The sequence below is a fragment of the Hyla sarda genome, chromosome 5 (assembly GCF_029499605.1).
Source record: "Hyla sarda isolate aHylSar1 chromosome 5, aHylSar1.hap1, whole genome shotgun sequence".
NCBI classification, from domain to species: Eukaryota; Metazoa; Chordata; class Amphibia; order Anura; family Hylidae; genus Hyla; species Hyla sarda.
The window spans coordinates 54,759,986-54,772,883 of NC_079193.1; the positions used below are offsets into that span (position 1 = coordinate 54,759,986).

A 12,898-nucleotide genomic window follows, 5' to 3' on the forward strand; every position below is an offset into this window, starting at 1 on the left:
AGATTATAAAATACTGCTCAAAGGCTTTTATTCTGCATCCGGGGCTACACAATGGTCCTGATTTACTAAGAGTGGATTGTAGTTTTTCTGGGTTTTGATTTCCAACAAGTATTATTCCATGGTATTTTCTATTGTTTCCCTACATTTTTTATTTTTATTTTTTTAACTCCTTAACTACGCAGGACGTATATTATGTCCTGCGCTAACTCCCGTGATATAATGCAGGGTCACGCGGTGACCCCGCGTCATATAGGGTAGGTCCCAGCAGCCATCAATGGCCGGGACCCACGGCTAATACCAGACATCGATCGCAGTGATGCCGGTATTAACCTTTCAGACGCGGCAATCAAAGTTGACCGCCGCATCTGAAGTGAAACAGAAAGCATCCCGGCAGCTCAGCCGGGCTGTTCGGGACCACTGCAGTGAAATCGCGGCATCCCGAACAGTTTGCAGGACACCAGGAGGATCCCTACCTGCCTCCTGCGTGTCCAATCGCTGAATGACTGCTCCATGCCTGAGATACAGGCAGGAGCAGTCAAGCGGCGATAACACTGATTAGTGCCATGTTAATGCATGGCAGTGAACAGTGTAGGAAATCAGTGTGTACAATGTTATATACAATGTGTACAAACCCCCACCCCTCCCCGCAGCACGATCGCAGGGGGGGCTATCCCCTGTGGAGGTAGCCGGACAGCTTACCTCTGAATTCCAACCAAATGAACACAGAGCAATGGAGTTCAATAGAACTGCATTGATCTGTATGAGGAGTCTAAATCAATCCTCCTAAAAAAGTGTATTTACAAAAAGTGTAATAAAAGTTTAAAAACACCCATTCACCCCTTCCATATTAAAAGTTAATATCACCCCCCTTTTCCATATAAAAACATGTAAACATAATAAAAACAAACATGCGTAATTGTCCGAACTATTAAAAAATAACATTTTATATCGCCGACGGTAAATGGCGTTAACATAAAAAAAAAAAAATTTATATCAAATCACAGAATTGCGTTTTTTATGTTTATAACATAATTTATTAGAAAAAAGTTAAGTAAAAAAAAAAAGGGCTCAAAAAGTCCAATTAATACCAAATTGCTACCAATAAAAACAGCATATTATGGGCCAAAAAAAATTAGCCCTCATACAGCCCAGTATACAGAAAATTAAAAATGTTACAGGGGACAGGAATTTTTTTTTTTTATTAAAAAGTAAAAAAAAAAATTTTTAAAACATGAAGGAAACCAAACAAATTTGGTATTGGTGTAATCCGGCCAACTTAAAGTATCAAAATAATATGTAAGTTTGACCACAAGGTGAATGGCGAAAAAAAGAAAAACCCCAAATTAGAATTTTTTTTCAATTTCACCTCACAAATATATATATTTTTTTGTTTCCGAGCATAAGTTATGGAAAATTTAAAAGGTGTCATTACAAAGTATACTTGGCCCCGCAAAAAACAAGCCTCATATGGGTCTGTAGATGGAAAAATAAGAGTTATGGCTGTTATAAGTAGAGGAGGAAAAAAACGAAAGGGCAGTAACTAATAAAGACCTTATTTACGTACTATTTTGGTTGAAATTATTTTATCTACCAAGAAAAGTGGATTTACTTGAGGGACAAGTAGATTGTGTTCCGCTTTAGTCCCTTGGACAAGTAGTTTATTTTTGTGTTTTTTTTATTTTTATTTCCACACCACTGAATACGGTTCCATGCGGTTTTCAAATTGAAAACGTATACGGAAACTGTATTGCAAAAATGTAGTGTGAACCCAGCCTTAGAGATCAGAAATTTTAATTGCAAAGGATGAAACCCCACAATATACATTACAGAGCCGAATCTACATTACCTCCTTGCCCTATAATACCCATAACTAACTAGAATTATACCTTTTAATTTTTCCATAACATTCTCCGAAACAAAAACAAATATTGGTGAAGTGAAATTAAAATAGTAAAAGATAACTTTTGCAGGTTTTGTGGTTTACTTTTCCTACGCCATTTACCTTGTGGTTGAGCTAACATTTTTTGATACTTTAGACCGGCCTGATTACAGCAATACCAGATTTGCATGGTTTCTGTCATTTTTTACTAATTAAAAAAAAAAATTCATAATGATTTTTTATTTATTGCAATTTTTTGACCCCTGTAGGTTTAAAAAAAAAAAGATAATACATTTGCATACCAGGCTGTATGAGGGCTCATTTTTTTGTGCCATGAACAGTTTTTTTTATATCGGTACCATCTTGGTATTGATCTGACTTTTTAATAGCTTTTACCTTTTTTTCTGGGATATTATAAAAACTGCAATTCTGTGGTTTGGTATTTTTTTTACATTTACGTCATTTACTGTACAGGATACATAATGTTATATTTTAGTAGTTTGTACAATTACGCACGCAGCAATACCAAATGTTTATTATTATTATGTTTACATGTTTTTATATAGGAAAAGGGCATGATTTAAACTTTTAATATGGAAGGGGTTAATGCGTGTATCTTTTAAACTTAGTGAAAAAAAATTTTCTCACTTTTTTATTAGTCCTTTATTGGACTTTTAGGAGGAACCATTAGATTCCTTATACAGATCAACAGAGTTCTACTGAACTCCATTGATCTATGAGCTCTGTGATCCATTGATAGAGCCTAGTCCAGACAGGATCTATCAATGACAGAGGACACCAAGGAAGCAGAGGTAAGCCCTCCGGCTACCTCTATAATGGATCGTCCCCCTGTGATCATGCTGCGCGGAGGGGCGATACACCCCACTAGCCCACCAGGGAGCATTCACATGTCCCTTTAGACAGCGGCGATCTAAAGGGTTAATAGCCAGCCACGGCGATCGGGATCGCCGCATGCTGGCTGTTAGCGGCGGCCCCCAGCTACTGAAATCAGCTGGGGGCTGGTTTAGGCAGTCCTATTACAATGTGTGGACAAGTTATGTATTTTCTGTGTTGCAGTTACATGTTCTCCGCTGCGGGGTTCCTCCCAAATGTCAGCATTGCGTTTTTTTGTTTGTTTTTTTCCTGTCTCAAAATACAGTGGTAAGAAAACTCATGTCAACTTACACTAAGTGTCATGCCTGAAGACATGTGAGCGACAGATAAAATATATAAATATATACACTCTGCAAAAAAGCAGATGTTTTCAATTTTATCACTCTGAACATCTAGATGCTGCAGTTTTTCACATGAGAAAACACAGAAAGGCCCTGTGTGAGCACAACATTAAATAACACTATGGGGCTTATGTATTCAACACTATACAATGTTGTTCCTCCTGGAAATGTTTTAATCAACTGATGACTGGACAGCACTAGTCTCCAAACAGAGGGTCCCCATGGGCTCTGGGGGTGCATATATTCTTGTTACTGGTTCATCTATTTAACTCAGTCTGACCTAGTGCTGGGCGGTTTGGCCTAAAATGAATACCACGGTATTTTTTTATTATCGCGGTATCACGGTATTACCGCCACGGTATTACCACTGGCTGACAGGCGCAGCGGGGGTCCACAGAAGCACACAGGGACAAGTGAGGGCGCCGTGCAGGGCTCTACAATTCATCCGGAGGGTGGGGGAGGGGCCCGACCGGTATAGCGGTATGGGCAAAAATCCATACCGTGGGAGAAAAAAAAAAACTGTATCCGGTTCATACCGGTATACCACCCAGCACTAGTCTGACCCCCTGTAAAGTTAGTGTAATTCATAATATAATGTCTGTGCCTGTGTTTCATGGTGGTCTCGCAATTCTTATGTTATTTTTGCCCCAATGTTTATTTTTAACAGCATACAAAATGACGTCTCAGGTTGCAGTGTGGCCTGAGACATTACATTACTAGTCAGGTCATGAAAGGGAGCCTTTGTTTGCTTTCAATTGGTGGGGCGACTACTGTGTGATCATTCTGCAGGGAGTTGTAGTTTTGCAACAGCTGGAGCTGGAGGGTGGTCAGAAAACACTGGTCTATTGCATGAAAGGGAGCACTTGTGCGTTTCAATGGGTGGGGTGGCTGATGTGTGGGAGGGAGAAAAGTGATCTCACACTTACAAACAAGGAATCATGGGACTTGTAGTTGTAGAGTGGGAACTCTAACAGGAAATAGCCATTTCACAAAAAGATAGTTTCAGCGTTGTGGTTGACACAGAACACAGTCATTTAGCTCCAAGACAAGCACTGATCCTTCCTAAGGATGTCCATTACTGTCTGGCAGGTACGTACAAAAATCAACTTATGGTGGATAACCCCTTTAAACTGTTTCTTCCTCTATGGCACATGCCTCTTACTGGTCCAAGGGGAAACCCAGGAATGGCAGCATTTTCATTAGACGATTTAAACATTTAGTGAGTAATTTCTCTTCTTTCCCCACAATATAAAGCTCGGGGGAATTTCTGAGCTTCTCATTCCAGGAGGAGAAGAAAAACCAAACAAGCTGCAGATTTCTATGCTCATGATGGCTGCAGGCACCATCCGCTTGTATACACTCTGAAGCCCCAACCAACCTATTAGCTTCAGAGATTTCCTGTGTAAGATGCCCTTAGGATGCCCGGCCAGGAATCCAAACAACATAAACCTTTCTTCCTGTGCCACCCTGTAGCAGACTGCATCCTGCATTGTAATGCAACTATGATATGTGAGCCGTATCCTCTCCAGTATAGTAATAGAAACTCCAGGAGCCGAATGGAAACCTATGGTAATAATGGGATGTGCACTAAAAGTGAACCTGTCACCAGAAAATGACCTATTGTTTAAGTTTTTATGTTTAACATCTTTTTTTAAGAATTTTTTTTTGTGTTTTTTACTATCCATATTTTAAAATAATCTTGAAATCTTACAGTTTTCATTCTGGCCACTAGGCCTAAAATTAAAGGAGTAATGCAGTGTATGACAATATATCCACAATGCAATGGAAAGGGCAGTGTTTCCCAACCAGGGTGCCTCCAGCTGTGGCCAAACTACAACTCCCAGCGTGCCCGGACAGCCTAAGGCTGTCCGGACATGCTGGGAGTTGTAGTTTGGCCACAGCTGGAGGCACCCGGGTTGGGAAACACTGAGTTTGGGAATAAGCACCCTGGTTGGGAAACACTGAGATAGGGAATAAGCACCCTGGTTGGGAAACACTGAGATAGGGATAAGTCTCTGATAGCTGGAAACCCAGCTCTTCCAATGAAAGGAGCTATGTCGACCACAGCATGTGGTGGCGGCAGACACATCCTCTTCATGCATCTCTATAGGGGAGACAGAGATACAGAGTTTGTGTATCTCCAGCTCTTCCATAGAGATACATGAAAGGCATGTGTTGGCCACAGCTTCATGCTGTCTCCTTGCACGGTGCAGAGATCTCTTCGTGCACAAGGAGCCCTGGGCAGGAGTTCACGGGGGGGGGGGGGGGGGGGGGTCCCAGCGGTCTCACATTTATACTTTATCCTGTGGATAGGGGATAAATTGTCATACAGTGCAGTACTTCTTTAAACTGTGACTCCCTGTTCTATAGGTGTTAATAAGGAGAAAGCTGCTGGAAAGTGATTTGTGCAGCATTACAGGGAAAGGTGACACTATTAGAAAGACAAGACACTAGGAGCTCAGCCTTCCACTCGGCACGGGTCCCAGAGCATGCTTACAAGCCTCCCCCACATGAAGAAAATGTCTGGAGATGTTCACTGTGTCTATTTCTATAGGATTTTTTTTTCTTAAAGATAGTAACACTTTTAAAAAAAAATCTGGAAATAGTTTTTCTGTTTGGTCTGGGTTTTTTCTTTATTTTTTAAACATTTTGTGCATACATTTTTCAGCCAATGAAAGTTGGACAGTTACCTTTTTTCTTAGTTTTATGTACCATATTTTGATTAGTATTTGTAGCCAACACTAGGGTGTGGGACTGACACAAAGAAAAACTATAATGTAGTGTTTTTGGACAGACATCTGGTTTTGGCTAAAAACACTGACAAAATAGTACATAGGAACCCAGTCACAGCGCTGCCCCACACATGTGTGATACTGACACATTGTGAGCCTTACAATGCATAGGATGAAATCCACACGTGTAGAATTTAATGATTGCGTCAAAATCTGCTGTGGAAATAGTGGACATAGCCTAAAGAAACTTTCTGAAGTATCAAGTCCTATTTGCCTACTATTTCCAGGATTTTTTTCCTTTCTGACTTCACAAAGCTTTTTTTTCTTTTTTTAGGACATTTTCTCTTTTTCCAGATGTGGGCGTCAACCACATTGCCTTTTAATAAAATGAATAGGGAGAAAGTAGTTGGAAGGCAAAACAAAACTAGCCAAAAGACAAAGAATTTAAAATATTCAACTAAGGTCATGTATAGGAGAACGAGAGGCAGGAGAGTGGAAAACTTCCAAATTTTAATATGCCCTATTTAAAGGGGTACTCCGGTGAAAACCTTTTTTCTTTTAAATCAACTGGTGGCAGAAAGTTAAACATATTTGTAAATGACTTCTATTAAAAAATCTTAATCCTTCCTGTACTTATTAGCTGCTGAATACTACAGAGGAAATAATTTTCTTTTTGGAATTATCTCTGATGACATCACGAGCACAGTTCTCTCTGCTGACATTATTATAATAATAATAACGCTTTATTTATTGTTGTCCTTAGTGGGATATGAACCCAGGTCCCCAGCACTGCAAGGCAGCAGTGCTAACCACTGAGCCACCATGCTGCCCTTAGCATACATCTGCTATGCATGGTTGCTAAAATGGATAGAGATGTCAGCAGAGAGCACTGTGCTCGTGATGTCATCAGTGTTCCAAAAAGAAAGGAATTTCCTCTGTAGCATTCAGCAGCTAATAAGTACTGGAAGGATTAAGATTTTTTTTTATAGAAGTAATTTACAAATATGTTTAACTTTATGCCACCAGTTGATTTAAAAGAAAAAAGGTTTTCACCGGAGTACCCGTTTAAGCAAGGGGGAGAAAGGTGCTAAAGAGATTACTGGTGACCTGACTGCACTAACATTCCTAGCTCTGCTCAGGATGAAGCATATAAGCTTTAACAAAACCAGTAAAAAAATAAAAATGGTAAAAAAAAACAAAAAATAAGTAACAAAAAAAAAAAGGCAACACCACAAATACAGTGGTCCCTCTAGTTACAATATGAATTGGTTCCACAATGACCATTGTATGTTGAGATGATAACTCTGGAAATCTGGTAATTGATTCTGAAGCCACTAAAAGGTCATCCAAAAAAAGGAAAAAGGAAGAAATTAGGAAAAATAAGTAGATAAAATACAGATAAAGTAAGTCCTTACATATAAAAGTAATAAAGATCTGCTGGGAGCTGTAATCACTGTCTATGTAGAGGACAGGAGCTTCTTCATGGTCCTGTACAGAACACAGTGTCCCAAAAAAAAGTTACATGGAGCCGCCCTCACCTGGTGTCCAAAGGAGCAGCTAACCCTGGTACAGGTAAAGTGTACAGAACATGTAATACCTCCCTGTACTGTAGGGAGGCACTACCAGACAGCCAGTCAGTGAATGCACTTCAGTAATACAGGGGGTTTTACCAGTGAATGTCAATTCTGATTGGTCAGTTCTTCCAGCCAATCACATATTTCACAGATCTGGACTGTCTGTAGCATTCTATGTTGTGTATAGTCTCAAGTTACAACGGGCCAAAAAAGACTACTGTATGCTGAAAATATTGTAACCTGAGGGACCACTGTATGGACATAAGCTTTTACAGCTTCAGGGTAGGGTCACATGAAAGGGATCCACAGCGTATTTTACGCTGTGGATATGCCAATGACTGACCCTACAGTGAACCCCCTGCTTGTGCCCGCGTGTCGGCTTGTATCAGCAACCCACTGCTACAACACACATAAAGGGCTCTGCACGACTGTAGTAAAGGGAGTGTGCATACGCAGTTTAGTCTCAGACATCGCAGCCGCTCCTCTGCTCCCTGAGGTAGGCAGAGAGCAGCCGCGATGTCTGAGAGTAAACTGCGCCTGCTGTTTACTACAGTCGTGCAGATCCCGGTGTGTGTGCTCGTAGCAGCAAATTGCTGCTACAAGCGGACATGTGGGCAGAGGCAGGGGGCTCACTGTAGGGTCGGTCATTGGCAGATTCACAGGATGTCTGGTATTGCAGCTTACTGACACCTACATGACTTTGGCAGTTCTGCAATACCAGACACATCCCAAGTGTGGTGTTTCCAAAAAACAAAAATCATACCCTTTTATCAAATCTTGCTCAACGCCTTTAATGCTTTGGCATCGTACCAGCTGACTGCCACGGTGAAGATGCAGTAACCGTCTGTAATAAAGCTAAAGGGAATTTTATGCTTTTAGCTATTAATGTAGCAAGTTAAAATGTGTGTTTTTATGGCTCTATAGCTAAATGTCTACTTCTACAGAGACAGAGGTTTATGTACATACATACACATATAACGGATGGAGGGAAACCACAGACACGCTGGTCGCTTTTGAAGACGACTTGAATTTAAATGCTTTTACCTTACATGGTTGAAATAAAAGTCAAGAATAAGGAATTCAAAGTGCGTCGAATGGTTTAGAAAAGCACTGAACCATCCCTAACACACAGCAGGCAGATATGGAAGAAGCAATCAGAAGTAACGCAAACAATGAGCGCTATGACACAGAACAAATGCACAAGGCAACGGCAACATTTCTAGCATTCCTATAGAACAGTGAATCCCAACCAGGGTGCCTCAAGCTGTTACAAAACTACAATTCCCAGCATGTCCGGACAGCCTTCGGCTGTCCGGGCATCCTGGGAGTTGTAGTTTTGCAACAGCCGGAGGCACCCTGGATGGGAAGCACTGCTATAGAACATACACAAAACCACAAAAGCTTTGGTTTTTGCTTATCACATGCATTTCCTTTTTTTGGCTGGTTTCAGGGTTGTTGCTGTTTTTTTAAATTGCAATTCTACTATCTATTTTCCTTTATTTATCACTCCGAAGTAAAACAACTTCTACTTCTATTTGTTCACATATTTTAAAAATTTTAAATGTGTATACATTAGGTACAATAATGCTGACCAATAACTTCTTCTGCCCCCTAAGTTTCACTATATAGTCTGAATGCCTTTCTACGAGATGCAGCTTCAGTCTAGTTCCTTGTGATAGGTTTCTTTTTGTCAGCATTTCCAACAAGCAGAAGGCAGGAAGATCTGTGTGTAGACAAACTAGAGAATTGGAATAGCAGAGACAGGTAGGGAGTCAGGGGAGGTTTACAACTAATTATTGTGTGGACTCTCCTACTATATCACTGCTCTCCTGGTCTGTACAGATAGTATTAAAGTTATCTGGTCAGCTGTATTTTATAAATGGAAAGACATAGAGATGAACAAAGAGGGCAGAGCCTGGTGGGGAAGTCTAAGAGCTGCCAGGAAGGATCTGATAAGAGATAAAGTTATCCTGTAGCTCGAAAGAAGTCCACCACACAGAACATGTAATTTCCTTGTTATCAGAGTCGAGATCACACAACATAGCCAAGAATTCATGATGTATAGATGCAGCATCTTTAAAATTAAATAATTCTTTAACATATTGCTTGGATTCACCATTGGGTGTGTGACAGGTTTGACCAGAGTGACTCACGTCAATCCTTAAATGAGTATGGAGCCTAGCGGGTCAGACCTTAAACAAGTTTTTATACAGTATGATACCTTACCAGAAAAAAAAAATCCCGAGATGGGGTTAGGGGAGCGGGGACAACAAAGAATAGAGACCTTCAACCGTCATGCCAATGAAAGTAAAGCTGCCTACTATGTTTCTCTTACTATGATTGTTCATCTTTTTACAACCATATCTAACTATTATATCACTTTATATTCTGGCAACTCACCTGTTTTAAGTAGCGCTATCCTCCTGGCCCATTAGGGCTTTATAACATCTGGTACAGGGTCAAATATCCTAAAATTAAGAAAAAAAATTAAAAAAAAGACTAAATATACCAATAAATATATATTTTAAAACACAAATACATAAAGTTTAATACATTTTAATAAAACAGTAACAAAATACTTTATGCCCATAATGATTAAACACTATTGATAAAAGTGCAAGAAACTATGATGGTCCATAAATATCCTTGATGCATCTGTAACAAACAGCAGATTCTAAGGCATGCGTATAAGTCTGTAACGGCCCAGTAATAAGAGACTGGTATATAGGCTGGCAAGGGGATGACGTATCCTGTTCCGATACTGCTTCTCAGCTGTAGTGCCAACAGCCTTTGTACAAGACGGTGGGTTATATGCTCCCTTATATCACACCCTGGCGTCTGATCCAGAAAATATCATTGGGTTCTTCTCGATTTTAAAGTCTTATTACAGTACAAGAGGAAGGTTCCCAATAGAAGCCAGTCCCTGCCCACAACCATCATCTTGTCAAGGCAATCTACACATGGTGTAATGTAACCACAACCACCAATTATATCAGATTAGACCGACATGGAATATTCCTTACTCCCGAGGACACAGGTGAACTTCCAGTAGCCGGAGTTGTCATACATCTGGATAAACCTGATCCACATTTTCCGATGCTTCTTCACATGATAAACATTCATAACAATCCTGCTTCAAAAAAAAAAAAATATGTGTATTGTGCCAAACCACAAGTCACATCTCAGCTTTCAAGGAAAGTATTTCATGGATAAGGAGAAGCATCTTGGCGAGAACTTACAGTGTACTGTTGTCTGGACACTATATTAAAGGGGTTGTTTAACCTTTATTTAAATGGGCACCGTCATTAAAACAAATTTTTGCCATTGCACTCCTTATGGTAAATAAAAAAAATCTTTCTAATGTACTTTGTTAAAAAAAAAAAAAAAAAAATGTTTTCTATAATTTATTTGTGTTTAAAAAAAGCTGCCACTAGGTGTCTCCCTACTTGTCCAGAACACATTCCCCCTCCCCCCCATCTCTTGCACAGACAGAAGTCCAAAATCAGGAAATGCAGTCCGGAGTGCTGAGGGGGGAGAGTGTGTGTGTGCAGCCTTAGCCAATAATAGCTAATCTCAGACTGAACTGCTCTGGGCTGTGTGTAGCAGAGTGAGGGAGGAAGTTCTCCCCTGAATGGCTTCAGATGATGTCACGACTGCTGGGGAACACCCCTTCCCAGTCTGTGAATCTGAGACAGAGCAGAAAATACAGAGCAATATCAAGGTAGAAAACTAAAAAATAAAGGCAGGGGGTGATTTATCATGATGGGGCAGTGAACTGGGGAGGATTATAAAATTTATCAAGATCATGACAGGTACTTATTAAAAATAATTTTGTTTCGAGTAGGGGGCAAATATATAACGGGAAAATTTTTTTTTTTATATTTGCCTACACCAGATCCCCATCACCTCACATTCTCCTCTGTTCAGTTTCCCGGTCTTCACTTTTTTTCTTGCATCCGAGTGCTTGGAGCAAGAGCTGCCAGCTCAGCCAATGACTGGCCATAGCATAGAGGCCTGAATCCAGTGCACCTCTCAAAAGCAAGAAGAAGTATGAAGAAAATTTGTGGATTAGATGGAGGTGAATAGGAGATGCAGGAGACCAGCGCTGGGTAGGTATAGGGTAGGCTCCAATGCCATGGTTCTGTAATGTACACTAGGCTTAAAGGGGTTCTCCGGTGCTTAGACATCTTATCCCCTATTCAAACGACGTCACACGGGGGCAGAGGCGTGACGTCACACGCCGCCTGCCCTGTGGACGCCGGTAATCAGACCCGGAGTGAACACGCTCCGAGGACTGATTACAAACAGGGTGCCGCGTGCAAGATCACGGGGGTCCCCAGTGGCGGGACTCCCGCGATCAAACCCCTATCCTTTGGAGAGGGGATAAGATGTCTAAGCACCGGAGAACCCCTTTAAAGCAAAGAATTGTACTCGTAGAAAACAGCTTATATTATACATCGGTATAAGGGTGCGTTTACACTGCGTAACAAACGCTGAATCTCCGCTCGCGGAATTCAGCCTGGCAGCCACCATTGGCGGAAGGAGCGGCGGAAGGACCACCCGGCACTGCGCCGTCACCATTTACGGCTATGCAGTGCTCACGGAATTCCGCACAAAGAATGAACATGTTCAATGTCTGTGCGGAACAATTTCATTTGCAGAATTTTCCGCCGATTAAATTGATCAGTGTGAACGGGTCTCGCGGAAACCCATTCACACTGATGTAAAAGTTCACCGCGCGTAATTCCGCTAGCGGAATTGCATAGTGTGAATGGACCCTAACAGCATAACTGATAAAGTGAACCGATCAGCCGCCAATATGCTGTAATATAAGACTGGGTTCACACTCGAAATCCATCCGGAGAATGCAGAGTGCGGCCAGAATCAGTCACGCTAGGACCATGCAGACATTGCAGTCCCCCTAGGCAGCAACGTCTGCAGAGCGGATTTCACCTGAAAAATTTGCAATTTCATTCTTTTGGTGGCAGAATTTTAGAGGCAGACGTTCTTAAGAATGAACAAGTTCCTATTTTTTGGCAGCGGAATTCTGTAGTGTGCACTGTGCAGTGGAATCCCATTGACAGCAAGCAAAATTCCGGTCAGAAATTCCATAGTGTGAATCCGGCTTGATGGTTTAATCCAGGCTTCTCCCAGTCTGCAGGCCTGGAGCACATGGTAAAGTATGATTAGTGATCTGTTCACACTGGGGCGGCGGCCAATATTGCTGTCACACTGTATCTGTGGGGTGGTGGCCCATTGTGTTATTCGTCCTATGGGCACTGGTGTTGCAGTGCCTTGATGCCACACTATTTTAAGCTATGGAGTGTCTCTTTAAATGCAGGGGGCCCTATGAGCGGGAACCATATACTTGCTTTATGCAGCATCTATTGTCCAGTTGAAGACACATTTCTCCCTATGTGTTTCCATCGTTTCTTGGTTACTCTTCTTTCCTGTGTCATTGGGAGAGAACAGTAACCA

General features: G+C 41.2%; 1 protein-coding gene across 3 annotated transcripts in view; it reads right to left on the reverse strand.

The window, feature by feature from the left end:
- The window catches only part of WDR37 (WD repeat domain 37), a 219,303-nt gene that overhangs the window by 193,043 nt on the left and 13,362 nt on the right, over positions 1-12,898 (reverse strand). For all 3 annotated transcript variants that reach the window (XM_056519509.1, XM_056519510.1, XM_056519511.1), the window contains exon 2: positions 9,821-9,888. The gene's annotated coding sequence lies outside the window, so the exon portion shown is untranslated. The remainder of the gene's footprint in view (positions 1-9,820; positions 9,889-12,898) is intronic.